Here is an 18,533-nt window from a genome sequence, read left to right as displayed (position 1 = left end):
TTTTATGGCTAAAAAGAGATTTATTAAATAATGGAGTCTCTTTGTTATGTTCTGGCATGACCAGTATGCCGATAATGTTCACCAATTCTCTTTGATTTAAATCTCATTGACTGGAACTCTGTATTTAAGAATCTTGTAATCTATGTGTCTTTGTATTAAAAACTGGAGATTAATATATCAACAGATTGAAAATTATTTAATAAATTGTATTATGCTGCTGTCTAAATATCCACTAGGAATAAGGGATGATTAACTCAGCGGGACTTACTTCTGAGTAAACATACAGAATTTCAAGATACTTTTCATTATGAAATACAACATTATCCATTATCTTTTTCTTCTCAATGGAACAATTCAATTAAAAAGACAATCCATTTGTCTTTTCAAGCAACAAGTAGAGCTCCTGCTAAATCTAGCTTTTTATTCTCCCACGGAGACTAAACTGTTTTGGTTTTGAACTACAGTTTTGAATTGTGATAAGGCTGGAAAATGTCATGACCTGTAATTCTGGAGTACAGCTGGTTTACAAAATAAATGTAAACAATATGAGAGTTCCAGAGCTTTATACCAGGAAAGGAAATAATATAGTGCAATTATTTATTCCATCTCTTTGCTGATGCTAAAGAATGAATTTGTCACCGGTGGTGGGGTGGGGGATAGAACCAGAGCTTTTAACAATGAAAAAATTTGGCTATAAATCCTAAATTCTTGGCTATAAATCCTAGAATCCCACAGTCAGGGTTTTAGAATTGTGGAAATTGTAGGTTTTTTAAAAAAAAAACCAGACAATAACAGCAACTTTCCAACATTGGGAAGAAACAACACATAAATCTATGGGAGTCCAATTGTCTTCTGTATCAAAACATTTACCTCATGGATAGTATGTACCAATAAAACATATAAACATAATTTTAAAAAAACAATAATAAATAATTTGAAGTTAGAAAACATTAAAAGTTCACACAAAAACCAACAAAACAACATACTATATCACTACAGGTCCTTCATACATAATTTCTAAAAACCTGATGAAACAAGAATATTTTACTTGCCAGTGGGAGGAGTGCAAGAAGGGAATCATCCCAGCCTCCCAAAGCACAGAGTTCCAAAGTCTGGGAGCAGCCACTGAGAAGGCCTTTTCTCTTGTTTCCATCAAATGAGCTTGTAATATTAGTAGAGCCTCTCCTGAAGATCTTACAGTTCTAGTTTTCAAGTATAATATAGTGGACATTCATTGCAAAGATTTTTTTTCCAGAAATATTTAAAGTCATGCTTAGAATAACAGCTCCTTATTTCTTACCAAACTCCGCATTATTTACATAGTTAAAGAAGAGAAGGAACTTTTCAAGAAAACCTAAAGAATGCCAGTGTACATCCACAAAGAGCAGATCTGAAGACCTGCTTCATCATAGAATGAATAAATAATTAATTGCTAAACAGGAATAAGGATCTCAACAATGCTGGGTTTGCTCAGCAGTTTCATACAGGCATGCCCTGGCATGTAAATGATGAATTGTTTATTAATTAGCAAAAGTGAACTGGAAGCAGATAAGCAACTTGAGGCTGTTATTCAATGGTAGAAAGATATCTTGCCAGAAACTCTGGAGAGTTGCTATGAGCCATTGTTGACAATACTACATTTTATGGACCTGTGTGTTACGTCATATAGGGCAGCTTCCTATGTCCCTTAGTACAGGCAGCCACAATCCCTTTGCAGCCAGTGATGTGCATCTCCAACATTATTCCAAGAGTTAACACAATTTGCTAAATTGGCACATGCATTTTCTCCTACGGTAGGGTAAGAACAGTGGTGTGGTTTTAAACACAAAGCTTACACAACAAAGGCCTCAAGAGGGGAAATACTGCTCCACAGAAGTAAACTTCTCTTCCTTCTCAAACCTCTGACAAGCCTAAGCCAGACAACTGTTTTTTCCGCATTTAGGCCAAAGGGCCAGGGGACCTTGTGAATTCTCATAAGAGTAGATGACCTCGTTGATTCTCATAGGAAAACTGATGACCTCATGTTTTCATCAATTCAATTGCTCTGGCATAATAAAGATTGATGTCTAATTATACAAAGCTTAAATAACCCTTCTATTCCGATTTGGAGCTGTGTAATAATATTCAGGGCCGGCCCCACTATAGAGGCACCTGACGCCGCCGCCTCGGGCGCAGGCCCGGGGGGGGCGCCGTCAGGCTGGGCGGGAGGCGGGGCACCGCCCTGACGGTGCCCCGTCTCCCGCCCAGTGCGCCCTGGCCCGTCTGGCCTTTTCTAGCTGGCCAGACTGCAGCGGAGGTCCCTCCAGGCCGCAATCGCGGCCTGCAGGGACCTCTGCTGCAGTCTGGCCAGCTAGAAAAGGCCAGACGGGCGAGCGGGAGTAGCGCGGGAGGCGGGGCCAACTCTGGCCACGCCCCCTGCCCAGCGTGCCCTGGCCCCGCCTCCCACGCTGCGTGGGAGGCAGGGCCAGGGCACGCTGGGCAGGGGGGGGGGCAGAGCTGGCCCCACCTCCCATGCTACTCCCGCTCGCCCGTCTGGCCTTTTCTAGCTGGCCAGACTGCAGCGGAGGTCCCTCCAGGCCGCGATCGCGGCCTGGAGGGACCTCCGCTGCATTCTGACCAGTTAGAAAAGGCCAGACGGGCGAGCGGGAGTAGCGTGGGAGGCGGGGCCAACTCTGGCGCCGCCCCCCCCGCCCAGCGTGCCCTGGCCCCGCCTCCCATGCTGCATGGGAGGCGGGGCCAGGGCACGCTGGGCGGGGGGCGGGGCCAACTCTGGCCCCGCCTCCCTCACTATTCGCCCTGGCCCCGCCTCCCACGCAGCATGGGAGGCGGGGCCAGGGCACGCTGGGCGGGGCCAGGGCACGGGAGGCGGGGCCGGTGGCGGGGGCGCTTTTCAGCACCCCCGCTTCACATCCAAAAATATCTCCGGCCGGCCCTGATAATATTTGACAGCTAGACAACTACTGCTTTGGTAGCAAGAAGTATGCTCACCACACCAAAGCTAACCCGTCTCACCACACCTGTCCTAACCTGCAATAAAATAAGATGACCTAATATAAGCCAATGTGAAGTCCATAAAGGAAGGGCAGGATGTTTGATGTGATAAAATTGTAGCATAGTTACTTCCTGGTGGTTGGAGGCACCAGGAAAAAACAGATCCAGAACCAGTCCAGTTGTTAGTCAAAATGAAAAGACCACCACTGGTGGATGCTGGGCAGTGAGATCTCTTCAGCTGTCTCTCCTGAGCTGTCCTGCACTTCCTAAATTGGTTTGGTGACCTCAAGCATGTCAGTGTTGAATAAGGTTGCCAGATCTAAGGGTGTGGGTCCTCAATAGGGAAAAAAGGGTGAGGGGATCTCAAAGAAATAGGGACAGTTTAAAGTGTGTGTATGTGTGTTATGTTAGATTTGGGTTTTTTTACATGCAAAGCTTAATATATGACAATGATCATCCCTCAGCCTTTGAATCTGGTGCTGAAATCTCAGGTATTGATCTAATCCTGACTTGGCAACCTCAGTACTGAAGTTAGTTTCAACCACCAATCCAGTTGCTATGCAGGCATACATCATTTTATCCTGTGTTTCAAGTAGAAGAATTTCTTGGGAAATTGATTGAGATAGCTTCATATAGATCCACATTCTAGTAGTCATCCATTTCAGGTTCATGCAGGTGTACCTCTCTGCTTAAGCTATACTCTTATCCATCTGTTAGGTTTGTAACCTCTCTGTGTTAAGAGTGTAAGGTGGGTAGAATGGAGTAGTCTCTGTATTCAGTCTCAACAATGGGGCATGTGAAGAAATATAAAAAACCGTGAATCAAGAACTTAACAGATACTAAAAGCACCTGGATAATTTGCTAAAATAACAAAGAAGAAGCCTTGTCTTTGAATATGCATGAATTAATCAGCCTTCCACAATGTGGCAACTTCCATAAGTGTTGGATTTTAAGTACTGTACCTCCATAACCATGCTGGCCAATGAAGATTGATGTTGTAGGCCAACACAGGATATGGAAGAATGCCTTAAGTTATTGTGATGCACAATACATATGCAACTCTCAAGATACACTAAAGTACTAAGATAATTATGCTAAATTCACGAGGTGACTGTTTCAAGGAAATTCATAATAAATTTTGGTGTTGCACTTTGAAACATAAGAATAATTAAAAGCGCAGGTAGGCTGGAGTGATTGAAAGTGGATGAAAGCAGCATTGTTGAACTAGACACTCTTCTAGAGTAATAAGGCTTTTAATTATAAAAAGATGGTCAGAAACTGAGATATGATTCATGAGTCGTAAACTCAGCTGAATGTAAATTCGGAAAAGTTATAAGAAATTTCAAAATGCTGTTTTAAACTAGAAGACATGCTGCACATATGATGTTCCTTGGAGATGAGTAGCACAAGTGTTTAAAGAAAAACGAATTGTGACTAGAAGATATATACTGCACTTCAGTAAGGGATTTTATGGTGATAAAGCTCTGGTATATTATTGGCTGAGAACAATTACAGATTCTAGAAATATGAAAGAAGTAGAATAAATCTGAAATAGAAAGGAGAACTGGAAAGAAGAATGCTCAGAAAAGAGGATACAGATGCTGGAGAGGTCAGTGACTGTGGGTGCTGCAAATGTTTAGAATTACAGTTCTGATAATCTTTTTCCACTTGCTAATTGTTCAGAGTTTATGGGAATTGTAGATCCAAAGTAACTAGAGGGACACAGTTGCCTACTCCTTGGTTAAACTTCCACCAGCTTTTCCCAACCTAATGCCTTTAAATATTTTGGATCACTGCAGCTGACAGAGATGAGGAGAATGTTGTCAAAAACATCTAGAAGTCACTAAGTTGGAAATGGATTTTTACATGTTTGTTTGACATTATCAAGGAGCCCCTGGTGGCACAGCGTATTAAAGTACTGAGCTGCTGAACTTGCAGACTGAAAGGTTGCAGGTTCAAATCCAGGGAGCAGAGTGAGTGCCCACTGTTAGCTCCTGCTTCTGCCAACCTAGCAGTTTGGAAACATGCAAATGTGAATAGATCAATAGGTACCGCTCCGGTGGGAAGATAACGGCGCTCCATGCAGTCATCCCAGCCACATTACCTTGGAGGTCTGGGATTCTGGCCTGCATAAATAGGGGTATAGCGTCTAGATCCAGGGAAGTCATGCTCCCCCTCTATTCTGCCTTGGTCAGACCACACCTGGAATACTGTGTCCAATTTTGGGCACCGCAGTTGAAGGGAGATGTTGACAAGCTGGAAAGCGTCCAGAGGAGGGCGAATAAAATGATTAAGGGTCTGGAGAACAAGCCCTATGAGGAGCGGCTTAAAGAGCTGGGCATGTTTAGCCTGCAAAAGAGAAGGCTGAGAGGAGACATGATAGCCATGTACAAATATGTGGGGGAAAGTCATAGGGAGGAGGGAGCAAGCTTGTTTTCTGCTGCCCTGCAGACTAGGACACAGAACAATGGCTTCAAACTCACAGGAAAGGAGATTCCACCTGAACATCTAGAAGAACTTCCTCACTGTGAGAGCTGTTTGACAGTGGAACTCTCCCCGGGCTGTGGTGGAGGCTCCATCTTTGGAAGCTTTTAACCAGAGGCTGGATGGCCATCTGTCGGGGGTGCTTTGAATGCGATTTCCTGCTTCTTAGCGGGGGGGGGGGGTGGACTGGATGGCCCATGAGGTCTCTTCCAACTCTACTATTCTATGATTCTAGGTGTCTATGGACAACGCCGGCTCTTCAGCTTAGAAATGGAGATGCGCACCAACCCCCAGAGTCGGTCACAACTGGACTTAACGTCAGGGGAAACCTTTACCTTTACTTTGACATTATCAGCCATATCTTGGGATGGAGACTTCTGGTCTATTTTTGGCCCTGTGGCTGTGTGTTGTGGCACCAATCTTTGTGCAGCCATTGGCAGAATATCTTCTTTTGATTGATAACAATTTAATGTCATGTTGAGGCTTTTTATTTGGTCAGCAAACTAGTTTGGACTAACATAGGATTGGGGAATGTATTGCTCTCTGGGCTCTTCTTGGAGTACATTGCCCCTAACTACTGGTCTTGTAGGCAGAAACTTCTGAGAACTGATTTTTAAAACAAAGACAAAACTATAAGGTTCCATCAATAAGGCTCTTACAATCCTTTGCTTTGTGAACTTATTACGATATGTTGTGAAGCTCACTTCGGTTTGCAGAAGAATTTTCTTTAGGAAAATCTAAGCTTTGTGCAGTATTTAAGTTTTGAAAGTAACACTTCATCAAAGAGCAAAAAATTATTGTAGATTTTTAGAGCAAAGTGGACCAGAAAAAAACCCCAGTATAACCTCTTCAAAACAAATAGCGAAGATTGAAAATCTGTATTGGCAGCAGGCAGGGTAGGTAGGTGGTAAGATCTGGTTGCAGAGGTAAAACATTTGGCAGATATAAGTGATCCATGGAGAGCTTTTGTTTTTCAATTCTGTTTATCACTGCAGTTTGGTGCCAAGATGGTAAAGCTGTGATTTGTGACCCATCCTCTGTTTTTGTGGCCCTCAGGGGTGCACCGTCATTACAGCTATCATGAAAAAAGTAGTAAATGTTTTATTTACCCTGAAGATCTATTTCTCCCCTTGATGTTGGGATGCTTACACCTTCCTGTCTTGTAAACAAGCTTTCACAAGCTTTCTTGTTTTAAAGAGGGGGCAGGAACTGTTATTAAAAGTAAACATGTTGCATGTGTGTGTGCTTCATTTTTTGTGATATCAGCAGTGATGGGTGGACAGTTTTGAGGTGTGTTTGCTCCTTGATGAGTTGGGGGGCAAGTCCACAATGCTTAGACGTTGCCTATTGGTGTGTCTCCAAATCAATTCTGATTTGTGGTGACCTTAGACAACTCTATCATGGCTTTTCTTTTATAAGATTTGTTCAGAGTGGGTTTGCTCTTGCTTTTCTCTGAAGCTGAAAGAGTATGATTTGCCTTTGGCTACTCAATGGGATTCCATGGCCAAGTTGGCATTTGAACCCTGAACTTCTAGAGGGCATAGTACAACATGCATTTGACTACATCAAAGTGGTTTTCAGAAGTGGCTTACATCCTGTTATATTAAATAAGAAATTTGATGTTTCCTATCACATCAGTTATTTTTCTTACTTAGTTACTTTTTCAAATTTCGTCCACCATATATTCGAAAAAGAGCAACTAGTCCAAAGTCACCCATTGAATTTTCAAGACTCGATGTGGATTGGAATCTAGAACTCTTTCACTCTGCACTACTGCAACACTATGATTTTACTTTAACTGTGATGGCAGCATCCTTGGATTTGCAGTGTAAGAAGGAATATACAGAATTCTCTGCCAGATGGCTCTAGTGACCACCAGATTGCAAACCCTGGAATTCAATGGAGCAATGCCATGCCAGTTAAAGTGCAATCACAGTGCTGTAGTTGTGGCTATTTTAATTTTTTTAATGTTTTGTCTGCTAACTATCTGAAAGTCTTGCTGTTGCTAAAGACATCAGAGCAAAATCAATGGCAACTCTAGTATATGTATGAATAGTAACCATAATATATTTAACAGTTCAGGAAAAAATGTATACAGTGTTCCCTCACTACTTCGCGGTTCAGTTTTTGCGGATTTGCTGTTTCGCGCTTTTTCAATAAACTCTAAAAGACTAATATAAATCATAAAAAATTACAATTTACAGCCTGAGGAAGGGAGGAAGGAGAAGCTGAAGGGAGAGAAAAGGAGCCCAAGCGGTAGCGGGAGGAGGAGGAGGAGGAAATTTATCAATGCACGATTGGTTGATAAAGACTTAAAATAGTGTATAACTACTAAAATAATGTATAAATATTAAAATAAATATAGTGTCCCTACTTCGCGGATTTTCACTTATTGCGGGTGGTCCTGGAACCTAACCCCGTGATAAGTGAGGGAACACTGTATCCACTAATATAGAAAATAAACAGTTCACCAGTCTTTAGTCCTGTTGCTAGAAAAGTCAGAGCTGTTAAATATACACACCCTGTCTGCAGACAATATAAACCATGCTTGTAAGAAAAATCTTGCCCTGAGGAAGAGAGAAACGCTTAAACATATTTATAGGTGTGTCATTTCTATCCCATTAAGCATTTCTTTCAGATTTATTTCATAACTGTTAAATATCTTTAAACCTATGAAAGTTTGGGGCTGTAATCCACCTGCCTCTCTGCTACATTGAATCACTTGGGGTTGTTTAGGAAACAACCTTTTCAGCTTGGGAAGGTGAAGGCAGTGGTGATACTGTAGAGTCTCACTTATCCAAGCCTCGCTTATCCAAGCTTCTGGATTATCCAAGCCATTTTTGGAGTCAATGTTTTCAATATATCGTGATATTTTGGTGCTAAATTCGTAAATACAGTAATTACAACATAACATTACTGCGTATTGAACTACTTTTTCTGTCAATTTTGTTGTATAACATGATGTTTTGGCGCTTAATTTGTAATCATAACCTAATTTGATGTTTAATAGACTTTTCCTTAATCCCTCATTATCCAAGATATTCGCTTATCCAAGCTTCTGCCGGCCCGTTTAGCTTGGATAAGTGAGACTCTACTGTATATGGTTTATTAAATTGTAATAATAAACCAAGATGAACACAAATTGTGTGTGCCTTCACATAGGATAGGAACCTCTGGGTTAGCATTTGCTTAATGGTTTCCAAAATGGATTCAAAACCAAAAATGTAGAATCCAGTTTCAAATTGTAGGAAACTACAGTTAGCAGCTTTTTAGTTTGCTTCTCTGCCTTTGATGTTAATGCTCATGAATATTCTGTTTTACAAAACTTGGGTTTGATCTCCTGAAACAAACCTTGGCAAGAGAGTCACAAAGGAAAGTACAATTCAGTTAACAGATTGTTATGAGAGCAAGCATAATGGGGTGCATTTACACTGTAGAATTAATGCAGTTTTGACACCACTTAAAACTACCATGTCTCAAAGCTATGGATTCATGTGAGTTGTAATTTTAGAAGGGCTACAAAATGACATTTATAACCCAGGAACAAAAACCATGTTTCATAGCGTAATCAAATCTGCAAAAGCTAGACCCACGAATGTAGAGGATTTGGTGTATTAGTGCTTAAAAAACAAGAGTTTGTTGCTGTTTACATTGGGTGAGTGTTATCCTTCCTGCGTGAACAGCATGAAAACATACATCCATTTTCAGAGTGGCTTGTGGTGACTATATCTTCCCAAGGAAAGTTCTGTAATATTTCAGAAATTTTACAAGTGTTTGAACTAATTTAGTGAAGTGGTTGGACATACTGTATCCACAAAGAGAAACTGAGTGGCTTCTAAATTTTAGCTTCCTGCTTGAAAGTAAATATTCACTGCATTGTCATTTTATATAGCAGCAGGAAAACAGGTTTTGTAACTCTAGACTGCATTCCTAAGCATATTTACAAAAACTCCCAGTACTTTACATTGAACAAACTTGCTTTGGATTTCAGAGCTAGTTCTCTGTCCCTGAAAGTAAGTTTTCTTAATTCTATGGAATTTATTTCCAAGTATACTTAGCACTGTGGACAGAAAATCAATTGACGCAGTATGGTTGGCATTCTGTTGGTGATGCAGGCATGAATGCAATTTATGCCTGTGTATGTCTTCGTGTGGTCATTGCTTTGGGAGGTTTCCATCAGGGTCAAAATTCTCCTTCCATCTTCCGTCCCATCATGACCAATTAGTGATCCAGAGGAGGGCAGAGGTGGCCAAGAAATTTCAGGCTGTGGTGCAACAGCTGGATGCATAACAACCTCCTGCAAGACACTTGGAGGACACCTGGAAAGTCCTGTAATATTATTTATTTATTTATTTATTTATTTACAACATTTATATCCCACCCTTCTCACCCGAAGGGACTCAGGGCGGATTACAAAAATTGGCAAAATTTAATGCCCTGAATACAATCATAAAAACAAAACAGTAACAGATATATTAATAACATCGTTAAAACACATTATAAAACCTTTAAAACGTATATATAATTAATTCCATTCGTCCGAGATCCTCATTCTTCATCCTTAAATCAGTCCATGTCAACTTTGTCATTTACTCATCAAATACATTTTCAGTATGCATTTGGTTATTGAAATATAGCCAAATGTTTCTCAGCTGCCTTTCTCCTCTCTAGCCACCAAATTGCTATATCAGGCAATAGCATGCAGGAAAACAGAGAGCCCTGCATGCAGAGAGAAAGGAAATGGAATGGTGTTCCATCTGGCAGAATTTATATGATCCATGATATAGTCTATGCTTAGGGGGGTGTGTATCCAAATCAGTGTTTTCCAAATTCTGATCTGATCTTTTTTTTTTACTTCAGCTCTCAAAATCCTTTATCATTGGTCAAGGCAGCTAAGGCTTCTGGGGTTTGAAGCCCAGGACGCTTGGAGTAATGGAGCTTAGGAATTACTTATAGATATGCTTTTCAAAAAATTTACACCTATTAATGTAATACAAATACAGCAGATGGCTGTGGGTACACTTTGCTAGGAGTAAAGATTTACTGCAGCCAACTGTTGTCAGATCTGTTATACAAATTGTTACCCAACTGTTTTTAGATGTATTGTATAGACTTACGATGACTTTAAGGTGTACCTAAGAGCCACTGTGGCATGATGATTTTAATGTTGGACTACAATTCTAGAGACCAGGGTTCAAATCCCTGTTCAACCATGAAGGTCTACTGGGGAAACTTAGGCAACTCTCAGCTGCAGAAATCTCTGTGACAGGCCTGATTTAGGATTACCATAAATTGGAAATGACTCAAAAGCACAAGGTGAGCCTATCATAATTTGTTTTTATTCTGAGGGGGGTTGCTTTTACCTTTCTCTGAGGCTGAAAAAGTGTGACTTGCCCAATGCCACCTACCATGTTATCACACCAGGGCTTTAAAGTGGGAAAACCCATGTTTCTGCTGCCTGCAGAATTCTGGAAAGTCGTTTAGGGTGAGGCCTTTTGAATTCTCAGCTACAGAGATCCTCACCTTCCCAAACTACATTTCCCAGAATTCTGCAGGTGGCAGAAATGTGGGGCTGCCCTCTTTAAAGCCCTGGTGTGATGCCATACTTGATGGGTTTCCATGGCTGAGTGGGATTAAAGTCCTAGTCTCCAGAGCTGTAGTCTAGTGCCCCAACCACTTCACTGCATCTTGAGGTGCACCTACACTGTAGAATTAATGCATACTGACACACTTTAACTGTCATGGTTCAATGTTGTGGAATCATGGGAGCTATAGTTTTACAAGATCTTTAGCCTTCTTTGCCAAAGTGCTTGGTGTCCCACCAAACCACATCTCATGGAATCACATAACACTGAGCCATGGAAGATAAACTGGATTAATTCTACAGTGTAGATGCATTCTTGAAAGTTGTGCTGGTGTGTGGAGGGGAGAGTTCTGGGCAGCAGTGCAGAAAACCATTACTTCTGAGAAATCGCAGTGGGACTAACATTTCTGAAGAGAACTTAGATAGATTTAGGATAACTGATAAGAACAGTGATAAGACCCTTTTCAAGCAATTCTGTGCCAAACATAGTATGGTAATTACATTCCTCTGGTAGGAAAGGAACCCACTGTTCTGATTGTCCAGATTGATTAGAATCATATTCAGTGATAAATTCTAGGTCAGCAATTTTGTCCTGGAGCCTTCCTTTGAAGCCTTTCTCTTGGAGTGTGATGACTCCGAGGTCAGCAGAAGAGTGTTCTAGGAGACTGAAATATTCCCTCACTGGTTTCACAATACCAACAGTGTTTAGATTGCCTTTCACCAGTGTCCTCCTTCTTTCTAACTCTGGAGTAAAAAGATGCCAAAGAATGCAAGAGTGTGAAAACAACAATCACCAGGAAATACTTCATATGATTGACTGCAAATGAATGAGAGTTTCACAAGAGTACTCCATATATTACAGGAATTTTCTCCATACACATGTAACTTGCAGAATTTGGTGTAGTGGTCACATTTTTTAGCTAGGACTCTCAAATTCCAGGAAACCACTTGGGCATGTCATATTATCTCAGCCTTAGGGGAAAAAAACCCATAGCAAGCCTTTGAATAAATCTTGCCAAGTCCTTATAATACAGAATCAACCTGAAGGCACATAACAGCAGTGGTACTCTAAATCTGAGTAATGAGCTACAGATAACGTATTAATATGTCCTTATCCTATAATATCATTTGTTGTTATTATGATGAGCTTTCAGGTCGGGTACAACATATAAATCCTACATAGACTTTTCTTGGCAAGATTTATTGCCAAGAAACCCCAGAAGAGGTTTGTTGCTGCATTCCTCTTAGGATGAGTTAGTGTGACTGGCTTAAGGACACCCAATGGCTTCCTGAGGCTGAACGGGGATTTGAACCCTGGTCTTCCAGAAGCTTAGTCCAGCATTCAAATGACTGCACCACCTAATATAAGATAGACTTATTAATAGACATACACATGTGTAATATGTGTGTTCACCGGATATCTTAGATTCATGATATGATCTCCATGCAACATGAGTATTTTTGTAATCTGAATATGAGGGACTTGTGGGGGGGGGGGGGGGGGAGAGAAGAACAGACAAAATCCCAATGAATCACAAACTTACTATGTTCTAAGGATAACGACAACTCTTCATCTGCAAAGAATATTGAATATCCAGTGTTGAAGTGAATGCACATCTTCTTGATTAAATCTGAAGTACATATACTGTAATTGGAATAACACATAAAATCACCTTCATATGTGCACTTTTCTCTGAAGTACATATGATTGGTATAACACATAAAATTATCATATATGCTCACGTGCACTTTTCTGTTTGAAGATGCAATTGCAAAAATTGCAAAAGGTTACTGAGGACTTAAGTATTTTTGGCAGTTGGTTGGCAACTAAATGCCAAGGTGGTTATTGTTATTCACAGGCTTTCGCCTGGTATTATTACATGTATCACTTTTTCAAAAACCAGTTGGACAGGAAGTGTGTAATTCTGCATTCAGCATTCTCTCTTCATGCCTAATGTGATTATGACATTTGTGGTCAGCCAGGGCTTCTGGATCTTGCGGAATGCATAGACCGCTTGGCAGAAATTTTTCCGGTTTTCCAAATTTTGGTGGAGCAATGTTGGTGTACTGTTTTGGTTTCTTTTGCAGAATATATGAAAGTCGCATGTAGCATACAATGTATGCATTCTCCAAGCATATTACATGTACCTAACTGGATTTTCTAATGATTACTCTTTTGGGAAGGTGCAGGTTTTCTTCTAAAAGAATTTCCTTAGTAGATAAGATTCCTGTGATACTTGTTTGCAGGCAGTGATGTAGAAAGCAAGAAATGTGATACTTTATTTCAAAAACAAAACAAAACTAGCTTTGCTGTTCCAGAAACTGTTTCCTGCTTTGCAGTGTGCAAATCCGGGACGGGTCTGCCACTCACCTGTTATTTAAACAGAAATGAGTTTGCTCCTCATTGTTAAGTTATTTACCTGTCCAAATAAGCTGAATAGGCAAGAACTATTACTCAAAGTAAACTGGTTGAGTGAACCACTGTATAAGCTGGCCTTCTCTAGCTTTACTGTATGGCAAACGTGCCTGTGATATTAACCTTTGTGTGTCTCAGCTTAATGATCTTTGCCTCAACTTTTCTTCCCCTTTAATCTTCTTAAACTTGTTAAAAAGCACTTTACTGTCTTAGTTTTGGGAACCCAATTAAAACTGAGGTGTGGATTCTAAGAGAGGTTTAGCAGAAGAGATTCCATCTAAAGATTAGGAAGAACAACTTTATTGTGAGAATTGTTCAACAGTGGAATAAGCTGCATTGGAAGGTGATGAACTCTCCTTTGGAGGTCTTTAAACAGGGGTTAAATTGACATCTTTCAAGAGTGTTTTAGTTCTGTATTCTTGCATGGCAGGGTAGTTGGACTAGATGGCCCTTGCGGTGCCTTTCAGCAATAAGGTTGATTCAGAGGTGCAGTTTGAGCTGCATTATATGGTTAGTATAGAACCATATAATGAAATTCAGTGCAGCTCAAGCTACGTTATTTGGCAGTGTAGAACCAGGCTAAGAATGACCTCATCACATGAACAATTTTAAGCATTCTAGGATGCTTTCAGGACTCTGGAAGTACCAGAGTCCATCAAACTACATAGGACTACTTTTGGTGGGGTTCCCTGCTTCCAGTGTCCTGCAAGCATCCTAGGATGCTAAAAAGGTCTTGTGTTCTCATTGAGAAGAACAGGGCGAATGCAGGGGGGAGCTGGGCAGTGAAGCTTTTCCCTGTGGGATGGCTAAGGGGGCAATGTGAAATGATGTATTCCCACACTGCACACTGGATTCACCATGCTGCATGGCGAATCCCCTGCTAGCACCCACCATTTGGACCTCAGTGTGATGATGTCCTAAGATTCTAGGATTCTATGGAAAGGAAAAACAGTAGTCTTGTTCTTTTTCACACTACAGTATTATAATGCTTTGATTCTAATTTAGCTGGTATGGTTGCCTCCTATGGAATCCTGGGATTAGTAGTTTGATACAAGACTAGAACTCTGGAAATTCTGCATATCTTTTTCAAATTGCAAATCTGGGATTTCATTGGCTGGAACTATAGCAGGTAAAGTGAAATTGGCAGGCTATAATTACCCTGTATGAAAAGGCCCCTTGTGGTATCTTAAAAGTTGCTGGATTTATTCTCATAATGTTTTTCAGTATGCAGGCCACTTCATGGGATACTTTCACACAATTATAGCACTTTTAATTTGAAGTTAAATCAGTTCTATTTACTCACAAATAAGTGTATAGAACCTTCCAATCCAAACAAATATATATTTACTAAAGCATATCTTTTATATAAGATTTTATATTTCTGTCTGTGTGCATGGGGCTTGCAACTCTTAGCTCTAATTTTACTTTTTATTTTTGGTATGATTGATATGCTAAGATGACAGGAGATTAGGACTTTCCAATTATGAGAAGGTGCTGGAATATATCCCTTTCTGGGTCTTAGCATACTATCTAGTGCAAAATCTGCCCATTATAGATAGGTTTTTCTTCAGTCATTAAACAATATACACTGTTATGGTTACTGCTGTGTACATTGTTCTGTTGACAGAAGGCAGTGCTAGAGCTTTGCTCCATTGTCTTATCAGTAGCAAGCAACCCAGTGACAAAGTACAACTTGGCAGTACTCTTTGAATTCCTTTGTATTTAAACATGAAATCAAATTCATAGTGAATATGGTCAGAAGTTGCAATACAACATCTTTCTGTTTCACAGTGCATATTTTCCAAAGTGCTTGAAAGCATCTTATACCCCAAAAGTATCTGAACAATTGTGTCTGTGTAGTACTGATGTAGCTGAACAAAATTTAGATGGAAAATAATTTTAGGCATGACTACTCAGAAGTATGATCCATTATCTTCAGTAGGTTTATTCCCAGGCAAATCTGTTTAGGATTGCAGCTTTAGGGCTAATCTATGTATGTTATACAGACTGTAGGCTTTTGAGTGATAAAGAATTCTTCTTTGAGAGAGAACTTCCAAGTAACATGTTTGTGAGAGACCCACTTGGTCTTTTTGTACTTTTGTCACTTTTAATTACATCTGTACATTCTAATGAGCTAAAATGTACATAACATGTATAATTTCAGACCTTATTTACATTTAAACACAGCTTTGTAATCTCTCTGAAGAAAATAAGATACAGTGAATAGCGGGGTCAGGTTGGATGTTAAGAAGATATACCTTACAAACCTATAAATGTTCAGAGCTGTGGGTCTGCAGGGATTCACATTTGAGCCCAACAAAATTAATAACAATTCAGAATAAGGGCTCAATTTCTGACAATCAACAAGAGGAAAGACGTGGCTAGGAACAGTCACTAGCCGATGAGAATAACACAAGCAAAGGTCAGTGGTTCTCTCACACAAATAGAAACTAGGGTTACCAGAGGATCTCTGGGGGCAGGGAAATAATCTTCCCAGATTTTGTACTGTTACCAGCTGGCTATAGGTGAAATGCAACCCTCCAGATATTGTTGGATTGCATATACGTCAACTCTTTGCAATTAGCTATGCTTTTTCAGGGCAGAAATGAGTTGCAATGCAGCAACATTTAGAAGGATGAATTTTTGCTCAGCTCCTATTTGTCAATTATCAGTGAGAGAGATTTTTATGACATGAAAATTGATTAATGTCTGCAGTTAAAGTTACAGTCTGCAATTAAACATTTACACATATCTGCAGTTAAAAGAATTGCAAATGAAAAGTTGGTATTACTTAATCTTTATTTACTTATTTCATTTTAAAATAAATTTTATAATTGCATTCTCAATTTGCCTCTGACAAGATAAATAAATAAAATAAATGTTTAAATAAACAATGCTTTGGCCCAAAATTCCTGCCACCCCCTCCCCACTTCCTAGATTGACCTATTCTTTGTGTTTTTTTTATAAAGGGGCTGTATGTGAACAAAATGTGACACTACCTCACATCTCCTGGGGGTAGTAGGCATTTTTTTAAAAAACATATTTGACTTTTTTGTGGGACACAGTAGGCTTCAGAAAACATTTGGGAAACTGTACTTCCCCACTCATAGCATAAAGGACATAAAGTGTTCATGAAAGATTTTTTACTCCAAAATACGTTTTTTCAACTTTGGGTGTTGCACATAACCCAAATGAACTTTGGCCCTTAGGAAAAAAAATGTTGAATTAGCATCACAAAAAAGGGGGAGGATTCAGATATGATGACATCTCAAGTTCCTACTAAACAGCCTACACTCAAAGAATGATGAGATACCTGTTGGCTTTTTCTGAAACCTGACAAATTGCAGGGAAAGTAGACTGTAACTGGGAGCAAAACAAGTGAGTTCAGTTTTGGAGAGGAATGTACATATTTATCAGCAACTCAGGCCTCTCCCCTGGCAAATGCATGAATGTCCAGACTTGGTGGAATGAGAAGAATTAGGATAAAAGTCAGGTGAATTTGTGGTTATATACTAATAGGGATTATTTTGCTGGAATCTGTGAGGGAGAGATAAAGGGCTATTTTTATGCAGCCTGCATATGTGATTTAGGGAGGTGCAGTATTTTAAAAATTATGCGAATATATTTCAGTTGCAGCATGCCAGACTCCTTTTGTTAAATACCAGCCTATCCAATAACATGTTGTTAAATACCAGACTGTAATAGTATATATTTTTCTCAGAGATAAAATTGAAATTACGGTTTTCCAGTTGTTATTTTAAGAATGGGTTTCTAGTCCTTGAGTTTTAAGGTGTCCCCAATGAAATATCCTTGAGAAGGTTCTCTCAGATGCGTATTTTTGTGGTGTATGAGTGTTGCTTTTCTATCCCTTTCTGTTGATGTGATGAGTGAAAAACTGAAAAGTTGTCCTAAAGATGTTTCTATGTGTGCATCTACAGTGAAGAATTAATGCAATTTGACACCACTGTAACTACGATGGAATCACAGCAGTTGTAGTTTTACAAGGTGTTTAGTCTTCTCTATTAAGTAGTTCTGGTGCCTCACCAAATGACAACTCCCATGATTCCATAGCATTGAGCCATAGCATTTAATTTGCTATCAAACTGCATTAATTCGACAGTGTAGATTGACCCAGTGTGTTGGCCCCTCGCTGTCCCTGAGAGGTTCCTAAAGATAGTCATAGAATCATAGAGTTGGAAGAGACCTCACGGGCCACCCAGTCGAACCCCCTGCAAGAAGCAGGAAAATCTCATTCAAAGCACCCCCAAAGATTCAAGGATTGTCCATGTTTGCAGGGGTTTGTTCACCCCTATCCACCGGAAATGTAAAGGCTGACTGGCTGCAGTCGAATGCGATAATTTCCTGTGATGTCATAGGGACTAGATCCTAGTGATGTGCTAGAAGAATGGTGTCACACATTTGCTACAATAAAAAAGTGTATTGTGGAACACTTCTCTGCCTTTTTTGTTTCCCCCCTACTCTGTCTACCCTTTCCTCTTCACCAAACAGCTTACTACAGAAAAGATATACTACTCTTTTCAGTTTGATCACTCTCAAAGCTGAAGGTTGTTCATCCTTGCATTAAAAGGCACATCTAAAACAGAATTTGAGCAGGTGCAGATTGTAATGTCATAGTGCTGACAAGGTGAAAGAAGTTGTATTTGCCAAAAGTTTCTATTTGGCACTATTATTAGTGTTGAAATGTAGCCCTTAGAATGCAATATGTCACTGTAGTTTGTTGATGATATTGTGTATTACATGTGCTGTGCTTTTTCTGAAATTGTTATGTTCACATACTCAAGAAGTGAGCAATTGGAGAATGGGGAATTTTTAAAAAATGTATATCTTTTTCACGGCAGTAAAACTCAAATTAACTTTATGGAAGGAACTTTTATACAGTAGAGTCTCACTTATCCAACATTCTGGATTATCCAACACATTTTTGTAGTCAATGTTTTCAATACATCGTGATATTTTGGTGCTAAATTTGTAAATACAGTAATTACAACATAACATTACTGCATATTGAACCACTTTTTCTGGCAAATTTGTTGTATA

General features: G+C 39.9%; 1 protein-coding gene across 1 annotated transcript in view; it reads left to right on the top strand.

The window, feature by feature from the left end:
• The window catches only part of atp9a (ATPase phospholipid transporting 9A (putative)), a 92,965-nt gene that overhangs the window by 10,551 nt on the left and 63,881 nt on the right, over positions 1-18,533 (top strand). The gene's annotated exons all lie outside the window — the stretch shown is intronic.

This window comes from Anolis carolinensis, chromosome 4 (assembly GCF_035594765.1).
Source record: "Anolis carolinensis isolate JA03-04 chromosome 4, rAnoCar3.1.pri, whole genome shotgun sequence".
Taxonomy (NCBI): domain Eukaryota; kingdom Metazoa; phylum Chordata; class Lepidosauria; order Squamata; family Dactyloidae; genus Anolis; species Anolis carolinensis.
Note: the sequence above shows the minus strand (reverse complement) of the source record. Positions and strands in the feature narration are given on the sequence as shown.